Below are 20,671 nucleotides of genomic sequence, written 5' to 3' on the forward strand. Positions count from 1 at the left end.
GGGGGGGTGGGGGGGGGGGGGGGGGGGGGTGATCCTTGACAGTGCATAAGAGCGAAAAGCGACGGCGTTTTGTTTGTAAGAGAACAGGTTGTACTACAAATGACTTGATTTATGATATCACGTGTATGTATGACACCTAAATTAGTGTATTTGTTTATTTATTTATTTATTATTATGTGTAGATGAAGGTTAATTCATATGACGTCTGATGCTAGGAATGTCTGAAATCTCCTTAGAAGGATATTTTGGCCCTGAGAAGGGCCGAGTTTGGTGTATACTAGGGTGGTCGATTTAGCTTATGCACGCTCTCCACGGATACGGCGAGCAAGCTGAATGTCCTTTGGCATGATGGTGACACGCTTGGCGTGGATGGCACAGAGGTTAGTGTCCTCGAAGAGACCGACCAGGTAAGCCTCGGATGCCTCCTGTAAAGCCATGACGGCAGACGACTGGAAGCGAAGATCGGTCTTGAAGTCCTGGGCAATCTCGCGCACCAGACGCTGGAAGGGAAGTTTCCTGATGAGCAACTCGGTGCTCTTCTGGTAACGACGGATCTCACGCAGGGCGACCGTTCCGGGCCTGTAACGGTGAGGCTTCTTCACACCCCCTGTGGCAGGAGCAGACTTGCGTGCTGCCTTGGTGGCCAGCTGCTTACGAGGAGCCTTGCCTCCCGTGGACTTGCGAGCAGTCTGCTTGGTGCGAGCCATGGTGAACAACTGTGGTTTGTGATGGCTGGCGCCGAAAAATTTTTGCTTATATACGCCGTCTCGAGGCGCTTGCTCGAGCGCCATTGGCTGCTCGACTCGCCTACGTCACCCCGTTGCCCCTCCCCTCCTTCCTCTGGCTGCAGCCAACAGGCGGCTCACCTCAATCACTATTATCGCTGATTTTGCTCTATTTTTTGGATTTGTGCAAAAGTCATTTCACAGGGACGTGAAACAGACGAGTAGGCAACTGCAGTTTTGAAAGCGTTGTGAGAAAGCCGTGTCTACTCGACCACAAGCGTAAAGTAAGGGCAGGCAGGAGTTGCAATGCTACTAGTACGTCCGCTTGATGGGATATAGTCGGGAAATCGTGCGGGCATTCGTCAATTCGATTCACACAACTACAACACCATGACTGGACGCGGCAAGGGAGGCAAGGGACTCGGAAAGGGTGGCGCCAAGCGTCATCGTAAGGTGCTACGTGACAACATCCAGGGCATCACCAAGCCCGCTATTCGTCGCTTAGCTCGTCGTGGCGGCGTCAAGCGTATTTCGGGTCTCATCTACGAAGAGACCCGTGGCGTCCTGAAGGTGTTCCTCGAGAACGTCATCCGTGATGCTGTAACCTACACGGAACACGCCAAGAGGAAGACCGTCACTGCCATGGACGTGGTGTACGCTCTGAAGCGCCAGGGTCGTACCCTCTACGGATTCGGCGGATAAGAGCTTGGCTAATCCATCGATTCCACCCACCACCACCTCAAAACGGGACCTAATTAGGTCCCTATACTTTTTTACTGAAGGGCTTAATAGACGATAACATAAATTGTTTTGATATCAGCTAGCACATTGGGTCTTATGAAATCTATTTTTATCCTCGCATGCTTAAAGGGACTCTGATTGGGGAGGGGGGGGGGGGGAAGGTTTGTTACGTTATATACTAGCAGAGCAGGATCATTGGTGGGGGGGGTGTGAGGGGGAGAGAGAGAGAGAGAGATCTTTCCCAACTCTTCCTTTTTACATGAGTGAGCTACCCGTTTTATTCATTTTATCCTTCTCAGAGCTGTTTTGATAGTAATCCAAATGATGGTAAATGAAAAGGGAGGACCACGAATATCTACCCAGAATTCAGGACTGGCAATCGATATGCATGTTTGAGTGAGAATCTTTTTCTCTCTCAACTTAGGTATACGTTTATGTCGTACCTAAAAGCGAGAACCACACTATTGGGACAAGTATGCAAGGCCCAATTTTCCTAACAAGCACAGTTAATTTTGTTATTTTCGAACATTTCTTTCCAAATTGGTTTATCCAATTAACAGTATTATATTAAGATCATGAATTGCTGGGTTAGGTTAGGTTAGCTTAGGTTAGGTTAGGTTAGGTTAGGTTAGGTTAGGTTAGGTTAGGTTAGCTTAGCTTAGGTTAGGTTAGGTTAGGTTAGGTTAGCTTAGCTTGAGCTTGGGTTAGCTTAGGTTAGGTTAGGTTAGCTTAGCTTGGGTTAGCATAGGTTAGGTTAGGTTTGATTACATTTCTATGTTAGATTTAACTCAAATTCAAAACAATTGCCAGTCATTCGGCTTGTTAGTCAACTTGCCTCTAATAGGGGCAATTTGTCTAACAAGACTATTTAGTTTTGTGTATATATATATATATATATATATATATATATATATATATATATATATATATAGTATATATATATATATATATTATTATAGCTTCAAGACTCTGAAACCAATATAGAAGCATCAAGAGGAAGTGCTTGTGTTATGGGCCAATAGGCCTTCTGCAGTTACTTCCATTCTTATGTTTTATTCCCATTGGTTCGTGTTTTAATCTTGTGTAAATGTCAATCACCTTACCCAAAACTTTGGTACCATATCACCTCACCCATGTATGTATATATATATATATTATATATATATATATTATATATATATATATATATATATATATATATATATATATATAATATATATATATATATATATATATATATATATATATATATAATATACAGAGTAATCTACCCCAAAAGTAATGATTTATTTGTCTACAAAACTAAACTCTTTTTTTGGAATCATATGAGGCCCCTCCACTGAGGGGGGAGGCCTGGATGTTTATTGTCATGTGTATTCATGCTGCTTGCATGTCGTCGTTTATTTTGCCTTTGTTGTTTTTTTGACAGCTTTCTTTGCCTTGGGTGGTTTGGGAGATTTTGAAGCTCTCTTTATTTTGGGCTTTTTGTTCCCAACAACAAGCTGCTGCTGCTGCTTCTTTTCAAGGCTGTAGGTGGTTTGTTGCTTGTGGCGGCTTTCTTGGGAGTTACCACGGCCTTCTTTGCTGCTGTAGATGGTTTCTTGGTTGTGGTGGCTTTCTTGGGAGTTAGAACGGCCCTCTTCTCTGCTACGGCCAGCTTGAATGATCCACTAGCTCCACTTCCCTTCGTCTGAACAAGAATGCCGTCAGCCACTGCTTTCTTGAGAAATCTTCGGATGTAAAATGGCGATCTTGGCAGCCTCGACTTTGTTGTTGGCAACAACGTACTTCTTGATTGCTTGTAGAGACGAGCCCTTACGGTCTTTGAGTGCTGCGACCCGCGGCTAGAACCATTTGACTAGTTTTCGGGTGAGCAACCTGGACGCGAGGTTTCCTGGTGGTGGCCACCACAGCAGCAGCAGCCGCAGCCTTCTTGGTAGGCTTTGCTTCTACCATGATGATGATGAACCAACCAAGGTGATGAGAGACCGCTCAGACAGTCACGGGGAATGATGCTGCCGCCGCTTGAGCCGAACCTATTTATGTGCCGGCACGGTACAGAAGCTGCAACCTGGCAACTCGTCCACCAATCACGACGGTTGGTTTTACGGCTCCGAAACCTGGATCCCATATCTTCTCTAAAATAGAAGCATTTGTTCATGTTCTTTGTAAAAGTATCATAAAGCAGGACAGATGAGACAAATATCATAAAAACTGAAGAGCAGATGAGCACACACATGTTTGTATTACAAAAGAAAATCCACAAATTCATTAGAAATTGGCAGGGCAGGCTGAGGAAGTAGGTAGATGTAAAATGTCTGTAAATGGCGAAAGAACATAAACCCAAGACTGAATAAACGATGTTAAATATCCATGCCAAGGAGACAAAAATATGTTAGGATACAATTACCATTAAGACACCACAAGCAGGTCCGTATCCTGCCGCGATGACTTAAAAGAGTTGGTTATTAGCCACAATGTGTAGGCAGTCTCATGCCAACGGCCATACCACGTTGAGAACACCGCTTCTCGTCCGATCAGCGAAGTTAAGCAACGTTGGGTTTGGTTAGTACTTGGATGGGTGACCGCCTGGGAACACCAAATGCTGTTGGCAATAATGTTTTTTGTTTTGTTTTGTTTTGTTTCGTTTGTTTTTGTTTGAATGGCTGGCTCCACGGGAAATTCACGGAGTTGTGTGGAATAAGGCCTGGTAAAATGAATTAATATGTATGTCATGTTTAAAACAAACTCGCTTAATATAGATATTGTGTGAGGCTTTATACAAAAACAACCAACTAAAACAAAACATGTTGTATATATATATATATATATATATATAGCTTAATCCGGGTTTGAACTCGCAACTCCAAGAATACGCATCACTTATATACACTTTACCACTGGACCACTGCTGCAGGACACTAGCTTGATGCTGAGGTATCAATTTAATGACGTAAATGCCATTTCCACAAATAAATGATAATTAAAAAGTATTTGTATGTACAAATCTTTTCTGTTTAAAAGGCTACAATATCAGTTACTGATATAATTTGTGTTAATGTTTCTATACCCACAAGAAGGCATATTTTTGCTTATATGTAAAGGGTACGGAGAAGGAATCCACAGACCATCATTCCCCTCCCCTTCCCCCCCCCCCCCCCCCCCCCCACCCCCAACTCCCACCTACTACCACCACCACCACCACCAATCACCACCACCACCAATCACCACCACCAATCACCACCACCACATCTAACCGAAAACCCCCTAACACATCAACCCTCTCCCCAATCAACAGGCGAAATAATAACCCTCAAATGCCTGCCTGCCTGCCTGCAAGCCAATACTAACGGTCTTCTCAGAAAGAAAATCTCTTTGTATCTGTATTACTTGATGAAATGTATGATTCTAATAATGAAAATAAATTTTGATGTCGGTTGTATGAGCATAATGACCAATATGCACATGATATGAATGAATTAAATAGTGTAGTTTTAAGTAATTAGGTTGTAGACACATTAAGCGGATATGATATTTGACGCGTCCAGAACTGGTGATTTTTGGTTTAGTTTTAAATGCACCACCACCACCACCACCATTGCTTCCCCAGAGCCTAATTAAGGACCGGTAAAAGGAGTCAATATGTATGTCATCTATAAGACCAAAGAATGAATAAAAAAAAACACACACACAAACCTACATAATAGTATTAGGAAGATTGTATGGCAAAAAAAAAAAAAGTATTATTCCCATTGGGTCGTTTGAACTCGCGACTTCCAAAACACCAGCCACACACCTTACAACCCAGCCACCATAGAGTTGGTATAATTGTGCAACTTTAGTTATAAAAGTAAAGTTTTCTCACATTGTATTGATAACTTAAAGGATTTTTTTTTTTTATTTTGCATGTACAAATCTTATTGTCTGTTCTATGAAAAGGCTTGATGTAAATTATGTATTTTTTGAATGATTGAATTGTAGGCACATTAAGCGGATTCGATATTTGATATATCCAGAAAAGGCGATTTATGTTCAGTTTTAAAATGCATCACCGTTAACGCTAAAGGACTGGTAAAATGACTCGATGTTTGTCATTTTTAAAATAAACACTAAAACAAGGCCCTTAACATATATAATGTTTGAATATAAATTGAATGCATATAAATACAAAGTGGGAGTGGCTGCCTGCCTGCCTGCCTGGCTGCCTGGCTGCCTGCCTGCCTGCCTGCCTGCCTGCCTGCCTGCCTGCCTGCCTGCCTGCCTGCCTGCCTGCCTGCCTGCCTGCCTTGCCTTGCCTTGCCTTGCCTTGCCTTGCCTTGCCTTGCCTTGCCCTGCCCTGCCTTGGCTGCAGCTGGCTGGCTGGCTGGCTGGCTGGCTGGCTGGCTGGCTGGCTGGCTGGCTGCCTGCCTGCCTGCCTGCCTGCCTGCCTGCCTGGCTGCCTGCCTGCCTGCCTGCCTGCCTGCCTGCCTGCCTGCCTGCCTGGCTGCCTGGCTGCCTGCCTGCCTGCCTGCCTGCCTGCCTGCCTGCCTGCCTGCCTGCCTGCCTGCCTGCCTTGCCTTGCCTTGCCTTGCCTTGCCTTGCCTTGCCTTGCCCTGCCTTGGCTGCAGCTGGCTGGCTGGCTGGCTGGCTGGCTGGCTGGCTGGCTGGCTGGCTGGCTGGCTGGCTGGCTGGCCGTAAATCAACTCTTAACAACACCACACCACACCACACCATCACTCATCACCCATCACCCACCACCGGCCCCAGTCTCCCAGCCTCTCTTATATACCCGAGCAGGCCCTTTAAATTATTTGAATTGTTGCACTTCGGCCAATGGCAGGCACGATCGCTGCTGCTCAAACATATTCTGGTTCACAAGTATTAATATATATATATATATATATATATATATATATATATATATATATATATATATATATATATATATATATATATATATATATATTCATGAAACACATTAAAACCTTGATCATTTATTCATTCATTACGTCTAGTGAAGAATTGCTTTTGTTCATTTGTATGATTAAAAATGGATAGAATATGAATTCCTCGCTTAAAGTAAAATATAAAATATATATTGGATTTATATGATTGGTTAATATTCCAAGTGATGCTGAATATCCCCTATAATTTTGTTTTGTTTGTTTGTTATGTACACATTCCAAATGAAATCAATATAAATGTTATTATTAATGTTTGAAAGTTGATTGTCTACTTGAATCTCTCTATTAAAGTGTGTGTGGCTCCGGATGGAGCCTGGTTATGGTATTTGTCGCGGTGGGTGGCAGAAGTGCTTACTTCTTCTCTGTCTTCTTTGGCAAAAGAACTGCCTGAATGTTTGGAAGAACACCTCCCTGTGCAATGGTTACGCCAGACAGAAGTTTGTTGAGTTCTTCGTCGTTGCGGATGGCCAACTGCAAGTGACGTGGGATGATACGGGTCTTCTTGTTGTCACGTGCGGCGTTACCGGCGAGCTCGAGAACTTCGGCAGCGAGGTATTCCATGACGGCTGCCAGGTAGACAGGAGCGCCAGCACCGACGCGTTCGGCGTAGTTGCCCTTACGCAGCAGACGGTGAATTCTGCCCACGGGGAACTGAAGTCCGGCCCTGCTGGAGCGAGACTTTGACTTGCCCTTCACTTTGCCTCCCTTGCCGCGTCCTGACATTGCTGCTGCTGTTGTGGGTTTGTGGTGTTTTAATGCCGGCTTGCTTTGATGTCCATAGGGAATGGAAAGGATGGGGGAGGTAGAGGGATGGGGAGATGAAATTCAGGAAGAGGATGCGGGTGTAGAGAGAGAGGAGGTTTGAAAGTTCGGTGGCCTGTCCACCATGGGTTGACATTTTTGTATGTGTTGTTTGTTTGCGTGTGTGTTATGTTGGGTTGTCAGTACATTGGCTGGGGGGGCTAGTGTTTGTGACCTTGTTGGTGTCCTAAAGCACTAGAGCCGATGGAGTTGGCTGAAGGAGGCTAATCTTAGAAACATCAGGGTAGTTACACTTCTGACGCCACGACAAATGGTTTTTTGGTTTTATATTTTTTTGTAGGTGTTTTATTTATATATATATTTTTTTTTTTTTTTTTTTTTTTTTCTTTTTTTTTTTTTATATTTATTTATTTATTTATTATTTTTTTTTTTTTTTTTTTTTTTTTTTTTTTTTTTTATTTATTATTTATATATTTTTTTTCTTTCTTTCTTTATTCTTCATTTGGTGTAGATTGGGTCCGGGATGGGCCACTCATCTGGATCGTCTGGCAGACCGCTTAGTATCTGAGGGCTTGGGAAGGCCTCATCATGGATATGTCTGATCACTTTTTGTTGGAGAGTGATTCTTCTGGTTCTGTGTGGTGGTTCGTGGATCTCGTAGTCGCTGGTGGTGTTTTCTGCTACGAAGGGATCTTCTGGGTCTGGGACATACATGTTCTTCATACGGTACAGCTGTCTTCTGGCCAGGTAGCTGAGCCTAATGTTCATTGGCTTCATGTTGAGCGTCTCATGGATCAGGTCGGTTCTCACCCTGTCACTCAGAGTCAGGCCCTCTGCAAAGCGAAGTGCTTTGTTTTGTACTCGTTGAATCTTCAACATGTTGGATTTGTTGGTGAGGTTCAGGGGAACGTATGGGTATTCCAAGCTAGGCCTTATGATCATTCTGTACAGGTGGAGCTTGATGTGGGATGGGGCTTGGTTGAAACGGAAGAGCCTCGCCAGTGAGCCCCGGGCCATCGCTGTCTTCTGGGATACGTACTGGGAGGAGTTGAGCAGCCTGTTGAAGTTGTAACCGAGCACTGTGTTGGAGTTTGAGATGGCTATGGGTTCACCCCTGATTCTTATTCCCCCCTCATTTTCAATTGAGAAGGCCATACAGCCGACAGTGCTTAATTGAATCTTTTCTGGGTTAGTGGTGATCCTCCATTTCCTTTCCCAGTTAGCAGTCCTTGCTAGTTCTACGTTTGCCTTACGGGTTGCAGTTGCATGTTTGGCCGCTTGGCTGCTAGGGTTAGATGTTATTACGTGCGTTACGTCGTCCGCAAATTGCACGATAATGGTGTCCCTATACTCTGGTTGGGGCAGGTCATTTACAAAGATGTTGAAGAGAACCGGGCTCAAGCATGATCCTTGGGGGACTCCAGCTGTTGGGGTGAAGGCTGCGGCCTCGTTTGCCTTGAAGCTGGGGGTAACTTGCCTATTCTTAAGGAAATTACTGATCAGCCTGAGGAGGGTCCAGTTTTGCGCTGGTAAGTCTGCTAGTTTGTACACCAGACCATCGTGCCACAGGCTGTCGAAGGCCTTGTGCACGTCCCTCGTCGCAATCAAGGCTACCTGTTTTTGCTTGCGAATTGAGCTTAAGGCGTCGTAGATGATGTTAATTGCGTGCTGGGTTGATCTATGTGCTCGAAAGCCAAACTGCTTTTCTGTGAAGAGGTTGTTGTACTCCATGTAGTAGTTAAGGCGGTTTGACATGATTTTTTCAAATTTAATGCCGCACGCAGATCGAGCTTCGTGTTATATACCCCGCTCAGGATCAAGGGAGTCCGCCACTGACCAATCAGCGCGCTCCGCCACGCGACCCGCTCTGAGCTGAGTCGCGAGCGGGATATAAAAGGAAAGCTCGACTCGCGCAAAAGTTCATTATTGTATCGCAACGCCAGCCAGCACGAGCATCATCATGCCACCCAAGGCATCTGGAAAGGCTGCCAAGAAGGCCGGAAAGGCCCAGAAGGCCATTGCCAAGGGCGATAAGAAAAAGAAGCGCAGGAGGAAGGAGAGCTACAGCATCTACATCTACAAAGTGCTGAAGCAGGTCCACCCCGACACTGGTATCTCTTCCAAAGCCATGTCGATCATGAACTCGTTCGTGAACGACATCTTCGAGCGCATCGCCGCCGAGGCTTCTCGCCTGGCCCACTACAACAAGCGTTCCACCATTACCAGTCGGGAGATCCAGACGGCTGTAAGGCTCCTGTTGCCCGGAGAACTGGCCAAGCACGCCGTCTCTGAGGGCACTAAGGCCGTCACCAAGTACACCTCCTCCAAGTAAACGGCTTACTTACTGCCCTGTGGTGGTGGCTTGGCCTCAAACCAACAAACTCGGCTCCATTGGAGCCACACTTTAATTTCTAAAGAGATTGTGAGTGTTAGACACCAATACTATTATAACAAAAACCTCTGTCACTGAAAGCAAATAGCTATAAAATGAGAATATTTATGAAACTGTCTGTGTGTGTTTCTCTCTCTCAGTCTCTGTCTGTCTGTCTGTCTGTCTGTCTGTCTGTCTGTCTGTCTGTCTGTCTTGTCTGTCTGTCTGTCTGTCTGTCTGTGTCTCTCTCTCTCTCTCTCTCTCTCTCTCTCTCTCTCTCTCTCTCTCTCTCTCTCTCTCTCTCTCTCTCTCTCTCTCTCTCAACACATATAAGCACTCGGTATCTTTTTTCTAGAGATTAGAGATTCATTGTTATGTTCCACATTAGGATTACTATGCAGGCCACCCTCTTAGGTTTGAAAATGTCAAGAAAACGGTTAATTTAAAATGTCATCTCCTAACTTAACAGATTAAGCCAGAGGACCGAAAACAGAATAAAACAGGACTGGACAGTATGTCACTTATACAAGCTGCTTTTATTTCTAGTACAGTATGACAATTTTTATTTTGGGGGGGGGGGGGGGTGATCCTTGACAGTGCATAAGAGCGAAAAGCGACGGCGTTTTGTTTGTAAGAGAACAGGTTGTACTACAAATGACTTGATTTATTGATATCACGTGTATGTATGACACCTAAATTAGTGTATTTGTTTATTTATTTATTTATTTATTATATGTGTAGATGAAGGTTAATTCATATGACGTCTGATGCTAGGAATGTCTGAAATCTCCTTAGAAGGATATTTTGGCCCTGAGAAGGGCCGAGTTTGGTGTATACTAGGGTGGTCGATTTAGCTTATGCACGCTCTCCACGGATACGGCGAGCAAGCTGAATGTCCTTTGGCATGATGGTGACACGCTTGGCGTGGATGGCACAGAGGTTAGTGTCCTCGAAGAGACCGACCAGGTAAGCCTCGGATGCCTCCTGTAAAGCCATGACGGCAGACGACTGGAAGCGAAGATCGGTCTTGAAGTCCTGGGCAATCTCGCGCACCAGACGCTGGAAGGGAAGTTTCCTGATGAGCAACTCGGTGCTCTTCTGGTAACGACGGATCTCACGCAGGGCGACCGTTCCGGGCCTGTAACGGTGAGGCTTCTTCACACCCCCTGTGGCAGGAGCAGACTTGCGTGCTGCCTTGGTGGCCAGCTGCTTACGAGGAGCCTTGCCTCCCGTGGACTTGCGAGCAGTCTGCTTGGTGCGAGCCATGGTGAACAACTGTGGTTTGTGATGGCTGGCGCCGAAAAATTTTTGCTTATATACGCCGTCTCGAGGCGCTTGCTCGAGCGCCATTGGCTGCTCGACTCGCCTACGTCACCCCGTTGCCCCTCCCCTCCTTCCTCTGGCTGCAGCCAACAGGCGGCTCACCTCAATCACTATTATCGCTGATTTTGCTCTATTTTTTGGATTTGTGCAAAAGTCATTTCACAGGGACGTGAAACAGACGAGTAGGCAACTGCAGTTTTGAAAGCGTTGTGAGAAAGCCGTGTCTACTCGACCACAAGCGTAAAGTAAGGGCAGGCTTGATGGGATATAGTCGGGAAATCGTGCGGGCATTCGTCGTCATTGGCAACGGAAGCAGCAGCACGTCGCGCTCGCAGTGAGATCTAGGCGATACGCTGTTTGAGCGCCCCCGCACCTGCAACCACCTGCCTCTGCATTATTGCAGTTACATGGGACCACCGTTTTGAGGCATCTAACATCACAACCACCACAGTGATCCAACATGGATTCAACAGCCAGAGATGCAGAGCGCTAGTAGCACCTGTTGCTAACTTGCAAGGTCAGGGCCGCTTGGTCGGCCCAGACGAGCATACTCTCGTGGTAACCCTACCTGGGGCCACATCCTTATCACAGCCATCTTCCATCCAAGGCAACACCCAGGCAAACTGGCACACACCTCTTTTTCAGGCAACGACGGCTCTTCCTCTCGGCGTGTTCACGGTTTATGTTACAGCTCTATCAGTGATATAACGTGCAAAGATACATTACCCTAGTGGGCCAACCCGTACTGCCACCCTGAATAAACCAGGGACAGCTGGATGGCCTAACTTACGTAATGTGTATTGCCGTATATAGCACTCTTTCTCTCCTCTGCTAAACATTTCTTCCTCTTCAGGCCGGGACCTACCCCCTGTGCGGTGAAAGTGCAGTGGGGTATTCGTCCTTTCCTCCCAGGTGGGGCCACAGCACGTGCTTGCGCCCTGTGTCTCCCTGCCTGGCTTGTTTGCTATGCCGATCCACTGCTAGAACCTCGTGATAGTGCGAGTCAACTAGCAGTGGGGGTTGCCCTTGAGTAACACCTTCAGGACTCACGAATACTTTGTATTTGTGCCGAACCGGGTTCAATTAGCCTGCTAAGAACCCGGAATTACGCCTCTGACAACCGAGCTCCAACCCACAGCTCACGAGCCTAAGATCCACAGCTCCACGGAGATCGCAGCTACCCAGCTGAGTCAACCCACCACCACCTCCTCCACCAGATCACTACCTCACCTAAAATGCACTGCCTTCGCCTCCTCTATGCTCTTGATCCTCCCCTTGACCCTGACGGAATAGGACAGAAAATCTACATGATCACCCAGACTCCTTACACCTCCATCACCCCCATTGACAAAGGAATAAAGCTCTTTCTACCCTCTGAATCTGACCTCTATGCTTGCCTCACCCCCAAAGCCCGAACAGGACTACAGACACTTGGACTCACCCCTGCACTGACACTGGAACAGAAACATAATTGCACTGCTGTTGCCTTCAACGTAGACACCACCCTCCTCTCCACGATTACAACTTTAGACAAACAACGTACTGCCGACATCGGAAAAGCCAACAACATCATCATAGAAGATCTCTTCCACCCACCAAACACAAAGATCCTCAGAATCCGTTGCTCCTCCCCCACTGAAGCTGAATCCCTCCTCACACATGGCTTTAAAGCAGACCACATTTCCATCCCACATTATAACTTCAAGATGAGCACATACCAGTCCATTACACAATGCTTCAGGTGCTATGGATTCAACCATACCACCAGGCAATGCAAGGAAAAGGAACAAGCCTGCTCCTTATGCGCCAACAAAGGTCATTTCTGGAAAGATTGCACAGAAGGAACACGATGCTGTATAAACTGTGGTGAAAACCATCCTGCCACCCACCACAATTGCAAAATCAGGGTGCAACTCATCAAGGCAATGAGGAATAAGACCCAAAACACACTACCCCAATATCATGCCCAGACAGCACGCCAGCTTTATCCCCAAAACCTCACTAACCAGCTTCACCGCCCCAACACACTTCCCCAAAATACTCAAACAATACCCATCAACCCTCAAGGTAGAGGTGCCCTGCTCCCCACCCCCCCAGGTTTCCCACCTCTCCAAACCCACACCACCAGCGGACACCATCTCGCAAACCACCATACTCAGGCCCCCCCTCCCCCCCCTCACCCACCAACAGACGACACCCCGAGAATAGTGGCAGCTATCATAATAGCACAGATATCAGCACAAGGAGACACGAGGAAGGCAATCTCCAACATCCAACAAATCCTACTAGCAAACAACTTCCCTCCAATAGTCATCCCTCCCAGCTTGGCGTCACAACCAGTACAACCCCTAACACCTCCCCCCATCACCCCACAAGCACTTACACCACCACCACCACCACCCCTTATTACTCCCCAGACACCAAACCCAGTATCACCCCCACCCCCTATCACACTCCAGGCATCAAACACAGTGCCACCCCTACCCCTCATCACCTCCCAGACAAAAAACCCAGCACCACCCCCACCCCCTTCCCCACCCCATATCACAACCCAGGCAACAAACCCAGTACAACCCCCACCTCTCATCACCTCCCAGACAAAAAACCCAGCACCCCCACTCTCTTCCCCACCCCCCACCACCCCCCAGGCATCAAACCCAGTACCACCCCTACACTCGCCCCCACCCCTCACCACCTCCCAGACAACAAACCCAACCACCTCCCAGACAACAAACCCAACACCACCCCCTCCCCCCATCACCCCCCAAACACCAAACCCAGAACCATCTACACCCTCCCCTGACACCCAGGCCTCTAACTGCTTCTCACAGACCATGCTCCCCATGACAGCTACCCCTCTTCAGTCAAAAAGATCAAGCTCACCAAAACACAAAACAACTCTTCAAGTGAAAAGAACAAACTCACCTAAACAAAACAAAAAATTTCTGCATGCAAGACGAACAACCCCAACACACAAGAAAACCAACCCATCAATAAAAAGGACATCAGATACCAAGAAACATGTAACCTCCCTCACCTTAGCCCACACGCCCAACACGTCAACTCACCTCACGCCCAACACGCTAGCCAACCTCACGCCCCTAACCCAATACCACACAGGTACAAAGCCCAAAATCCCACAAAATTTGCCCCAAAACGTGTCTTTCTCAGCCAAGAGGACTAACACCTCCCCAGACCACTCCCTCACCCCTACACCAAAACTTCCTAAATTCATACCAGAAACCATGCAAAACGGACGCCATACATATCTCCTACCCAAATCTATAATTACCAAATCTGTCTACACAACGAATCAATCCACAAAGGAGAACCCCTCCGGTTCAAATGCCACAAACACTCCCCCAACAAGTCAATAAATATGAAAATCACACAATTTAACGTTAGAGCATATTACAACATCAGACACCTAATTGCTAACTTTGTGGAGAATGAAAGACCGGATGTGCTGCTACTAAACAGCACATGCGTGACGAACTCTCACAAAATTAGACATTTTGGCTTCACAACATACCAATCTCCTGATGAAGCTTACGAAGGGGTTGCTATTCTAATAAAGAACACCTATAAACATGACCTCCTCACTACCAACTGGCAACACAAACACTTCCTAGCAGTCCGCATTCACACTCAACACGGGCAGATGATCATTGGTACCACATACATTCGTCCAAACTTGGGTCTCCCCCTCCAGGACCTAAACACTCTCTTCAACCACACACACATACCAGTCTTCCTCCTAGCAGACCTAAATGCAAAACACCAAACATTCAACCATCGCCAACACAACATGCACGGTCAACAACTACACCAACTCCACCAAAACAAACACCTCACCTTCCTTGGCCCTGACTTCCAAACAACCTACACACACAATGGAACTGGGAGACCAGATCTAATCCTCACCAACAGAGCAGGCACCCACCTACAACACTACATCACACCCGGACCCCTCACTGGCTCAGATCACATACCCATATCACTCACACTCTCCAGCAACCCCATACTCATCCCAGCCACCCCACAATATGACTATCAAAATGCAGACTGGGAAGCCTTCAAACAACACCTAACTGCCAGCACACAGCCCTACAACTTCCAAGACAAACCACACACAGACATAGATTCCCAAGTCCTCACCATCCAGAATAACATCATACAAGCAGCTGATGCTACCATTCCAAAAACAACCCACAAAACCAGATACTCCTTTTTTCCTTCGATCAGAACAAAAAGGCTACTCTCCTGCTATCACAACAGATTCACCCACAACCTTCACAGATACAATCAAGTAAACACAGACCTCACTATACTCAAAAACCACATACTCAACAGCCTTGACCAAGACCATGCTAACAACTGGGAGAAACTCATACATAAAGCTGAAATACAAAGAAAAACAACTCCACAACAATTCTGGAACTTCATAAAGAGGATCAGAGGAAACTCCTCCTCTTCTGCCTTTACATACATCACTCACAACAATCAAAACTACACCGATCCCTCAGAAGTAATAGGCATATTCAAACAACACTGGCAGGACATCTTCAATCCCCACCCCCCACAACCAACAGCAATACAAAACATAAACAGAGTAGAAACATGGATACGACACAACCCTCATGCCATCACACACTACCCTACCATTGACCTCACGACACTAGACGACTTAGAAAGTGACCTCACAGAATCAATACTACCTGAAGAAGTTAAACTCATGCTCAAGAACACCAGACGTAAAGCCCCAGGAGCCTCTGGCATTGGCCAAGCTCTCCTCAAGCAACTTCCAGACCCCCTAATCCTTGCACTCACAGACGTCTACAACGCCTCACTAGCATCAGGATATTTCCCAAGCCCATTCAAAGAAGCCACAGCAATCCTCATTCCAAAACCCCAAAAATCCCCGACAGACCCTAAGAACTACAGACCGATCAGCTTACTAGAGACATTAGGGAAAGTATACGAAAAACTCATTAATCATAAACTCAGGAATCACCTAGAACACAAAAACATATTGACAGACAAACAATTTGGCTTCAGACAACACCGCTCAACACAAGACGCACTGAACATAATAACAAACTACCTCTCCATAAATAAACACCAGAGGGCCAAGACGGCCCTCATTGCAAAGGACGTCGAAAAGGCTTTTGACACTGTATGGCACGACGGCCTACGTTACAAACTCTGCACTCTGTTTCAACTATCTGACAACATGCAGAGGCTACTCTGCAGCTTTCTAACAAATAGAAAGATGCAGATCAAATTCCTCAGCAAGCTGTCAGGTTATTTCAACCTAAATGCAGGTGTCCCTCAGGGCTCAGTTCTTTCACCAACCTTATACATACTCTATATAAACGACATCCCTGACCCAATATACTGGACATCAATGACCCTTTGCTACGCTGACGACGTAACCCAACTGATCACAGACTATACGATTAACGCCCTCACACGGAAAGCACAACAAGAAATAGACAAAGTCACCCTCTGGGAACACGACTGGCGAATAAAAACAAACCCCAACAAGTCAAAAATTACATACTTTTTCTACAACAAACGACGTAACCCTGACCCAGTAAAACTCTACTCTCAATCACCAGATGCAACCCAGATCCCAAGAGTCAACAAAACCACAGTACTTGGACTCACACTAGACTTCAACCTTCGCTTTCACACACACATAACACCCAAGAAAGCTATAGCCTCAAACGCTCTATCAAAACTCTACCCACTCAAACATGCCTCCCAAGCCACCAAGCTCTATTTATACAAAACACTTATTCTCCCACTCCTAACATATGCACCGATCCCACTCACACTTGCAGCACCAACAAATAGGAAGAAACTCCAGCGTACCCAGAACAGGGCTCTGAGATGGGTGTTCAATACCCACTGGCAGGACTTCACCACCAGTGAGGCCCTGCATGAGTGGGCGAACATCCCACCTCTGAACATAACCTGGGATACTATGGGGAAGAAACAGATTGACAGAATTCTCACCTATCATGACAACTACGACACGTTCCTCAGAAACGTCCTAAGCAGACCCAGACATACGCACAACCTCTTTAACCTGATCGACGATCCACCTCCTGCTCCGTCCTTTACATAACCCCTCTCCTATAATATCACTACTCAAATAACCAAACTTCCAACTATAGCCTCCTAACTCTTCTCCCCCCTCTTTAGGGGGGGACCAACTAGCTCCCGTTTTCTGGTGCCTTGGGTGGGGCGCGATGCTGATTAGCAGATCTAAGACCACATCTGGAGTGAGCCCCCAGGGCACACCCAGCTGAGGGCTGCTGTCTCCGTGGGTGCTCAGAAAAGACGAAATGTTGTCACAGAGATCCGATTCCTTGCCTTCACTGCCTAGTCTGGTCATAACGATTTCAATGCCATGCAGCTGGGTTTAGCCCTGGCACTTTACCTCATACTGAAAACCCTTCCTCTCACCCCCACTAATTCTTCCCCTATCCCCACTTCCACGCTCACCCATCAGGGTATCTTGACCTATATTTAAATGAATGAATGAATGGCATTCGTCAATTCGATTCACACAACTACAACACCATGACTGGACGCGGCAAGGGAGGCAAGGGACTCGGAAAGGGTGGCGCCAAGCGTCATCGTAAGGTGCTACGTGACAACATCCAGGGCATCACCAAGCCCGCTATTCGTCGCTTAGCTCGTCGTGGCGGCGTCAAGCGTATTTCGGGTCTCATCTACGAAGAGACCCGTGGCGTCCTGAAGGTGTTCCTCGAGAACGTCATCCGTGATGCTGTAACCTACACGGAACACGCCAAGAGGAAGACCGTCACTGCCATGGACGTGGTGTACGCTCTGAAGCGCCAGGGTCGTACCCTCTACGGATTCGGCGGATAAGAGCTTGGCTAATCCATCGATTCCACCCACCACCACCTCAAAACGGGACCTAATTAGGTCCCTATACTTTTTTACTGAAGGGCTTAATAGACGATAACATAAATTGTTTTGATATCAGCTAGCACATTGGGTCTTATGAAATCTATTTTTTATCCTCGCATGCTTAAAGGGACTCTGATTGGGGAGGGGGGGGGGGGGAAGGTTTGTTACGTTATATACTAGCAGAGCAGGATCATTGGTGGGGGGGTGTGAGGGGGAGAGAGAGAGAGAGAGATCTTTCCCAACTCTTCCTTTTTACATGAGTGAGCTACCCGTTTTATTCATTTTATCCTTCTCAGAGCTGTTTTGATAGTATCCAAATGATGGTAAATGAAAAGGGAGGACACGAATATCTACCCAGAATTCAGGACTGGCAATCGATATGCATGTTTGAGTGAGAATCTTTTTCTCTCTCAACTTAGGTATACGTTTATGTCGTACCTAAAAGCGAGAACCACACTATTGGGACAAGTATGCAAGGCCCAATTTTCCTAACAAGCACAGTTAATTTTGTTATTTTCGAACATTTCTTTCCAAATTGGTTTATCCAATTAACAGTATTATATTAAGATCATGAATTGCTGGGTTAGGTTAGGTTAGCTTAGGTTAGGTTAGGTTAGGTTAGGTTAGGTTAGGTTAGGTTAGGTTAGCTTAGCTTAGGTTAGGTTAGGTTAGGTTAGGTTAGCTTAGCTTAGCTTGGGTTAGCTTAGGTTAGGTTAGGTTAGCTTAGCTTGGGTTAGCATAGGTTAGGTTAGGTTTGATTACATTTCTTTGTTAGATTTAACTCAAATTCAAAACAATTGCCAGTCATTCGGCTTGTTAGTCAACTTGCCTCTAATAGGGGCAATTTGTCTAACAAGACTATTTAGTTTTGTGTATATATATATATATATATATATATATATATATATATATATATATATATATATATATATATATATATATATATATATATATATATATATATATATATATATATATATATATTATTATAGCTTCAAGACTCTGAACCAATATAGAAGCATCAAGAGGAAGTGCTTGTGTTATGGGCCAATAGGCCTTCTGCAGTTACTTCCATTCTTATGTTTTTATTCCCATTGGTTCGTGTTTTATCTTGTGTAAATGTCAATCACCTTACCCAAAACTTTGGTACCATATCACCTCACCCATGTATGTATATATATATATATATATATATATATATATATATATATATATATATATATATATATATATATATATATATATATATATATATATATATATATATATATAATATACAGAGTAAATCTACCCCAAAAGTAATGATTTATTTGTCTACAAAACTAAACTCTTTTTTTGGAATCATATGAGGCCCCTCCACTGAGGGGGGAGGCCTGGATGTTTATTGTCATGTGTATTCATGCTGCTTGCATGTCGTCGTTTATTTTGCCTTTGTTGTTTTTTTGACAGCTTTCTTTGCCTTGGGTGGTTTGGGAGATTTTGAAGCTCTCTTTATTTTGGGCTTTTTGTTCCCAACAACAAGCTGCTGCTGCTGCTTCTTTTTCAAGGCTGTAGGTGGTTTGTTGCTTGTGGCGGCTTTCTTGGGAGTTACCACGGCCTTCTTTGCTGCTGTAGATGGTTTCTTGGTTGTGGTGGCTTTCTTGGGAGTTAGAACGGCCCTCTTCTCTGCTACGGCCAGCTTGAATGATCCACTAGCTCCACTTCCCTTCGTCTGAACAAGAATGCCGTCAGCCACTGCTTTCTTGAGAAATCTTCGGATGTAAATGGCGATCTTGGCAGCCTCGACTTTGTTGTTGGCAACAACGTACTTCTTGATTGCTTGTAGAGACGAGCCCTTACGGTCTTTGAGTGCTGCGACCGCGGCTAGAACCATTTGACTAGTTTTCGGGTGAGCAACCTGGACGCGAGGTTTCCTGGTGGTGGCCACCACAGCAGCAGCAGCCGCAGCCTTCTTGGTAGGCTTTGCTTCTACCATGATGATGATGAACCAACCAAGGTGATGAGAGACGCTCAGACAGTCACGGGGGAATGATGCTGCCGCCGCTTGAGCCGAACCTATTTATGTGCCGGCACGGTACAGAAGCTGCAACCTGGCAACTCGTCCACCAATCACGACGGTTGGTTTTACGGCTCCGAAACCTGGATCCCATATCTTCTCTAAAATAGAAGCATTTGTTCATGTTCTTTGTAAAAGTATCATAAAGCAGGACAGATGAGACAAATATCATAAAAACTGAAGAGCAGATGAGCACACACATGTTTGTATTACAAAAGAAAATCCACAAATTCATTAGAAATTGGCAGGGCAGGCTGAGGAAGTAGGTAGATGTAAAATGTCTGTAAATGGCGAAAGAACATAAACCCAAGACTGAATAAACGATGTTAAATATCCATGCCAAGGAGACAAAAATATGTTAGGATACAATTACCATTAAGACACCACAAGCAGGTCCGTATCCTGCCGCGATGACTTAAAAGAGTTGGTTATTAGCCACAATGTGTAGGCAGTCTCATGCCAACGGCCATACCACGTTGAGAACACCGCTTCTCGTCCGATCAGCGAAGTTAAGCAACGTTGGGTTTGGTTAGTACTTGGATGGGTGACCGCCTGGGAACACCAAATGCTGTTGGCAATAATGTTTTTTGTTTTGTTTTGTTTTGTTTCGTTTGTTTTTGTTTGAATGGCTGGCTCCACGGGAAATTCACGGAGTTGTGTGGAATAAGGCCTGGTAAAATGAATTAATATGTATGTCATGTTTAAAACAAACTCGCTTAATATAGATATTGTGTGAGGCTTTATACAAAAACAACCAACTAAAACAAAACATGTTGTATATATATATATATATATATATATAGCT

General features: G+C 45.6%; 2 non-coding genes across 2 annotated transcripts; both read left to right on the forward strand.

The window, feature by feature from the left end:
- Positions 1-3,961: 3,961 nt before the first annotated feature.
- LOC138361237 (5S ribosomal RNA) lies at positions 3,962-4,080 on the forward strand. The gene has a single exon (XR_011226865.1). It is a non-coding gene; the product is annotated as a 5S ribosomal RNA (ribosomal RNA).
- A 16,244-nt stretch (positions 4,081-20,324) lies between these two features.
- LOC123748216 (5S ribosomal RNA) lies at positions 20,325-20,443 on the forward strand. The gene has a single exon (XR_006771754.1). It is a non-coding gene; the product is annotated as a 5S ribosomal RNA (ribosomal RNA).
- The last annotated feature ends 228 nt before the right edge of the window (positions 20,444-20,671 follow it).

Source organism: Procambarus clarkii, unplaced genomic scaffold (assembly GCF_040958095.1).
Source record: "Procambarus clarkii isolate CNS0578487 unplaced genomic scaffold, FALCON_Pclarkii_2.0 HiC_scaffold_267, whole genome shotgun sequence".
Taxonomy (NCBI): Eukaryota; Metazoa; Arthropoda; class Malacostraca; order Decapoda; family Cambaridae; genus Procambarus; species Procambarus clarkii.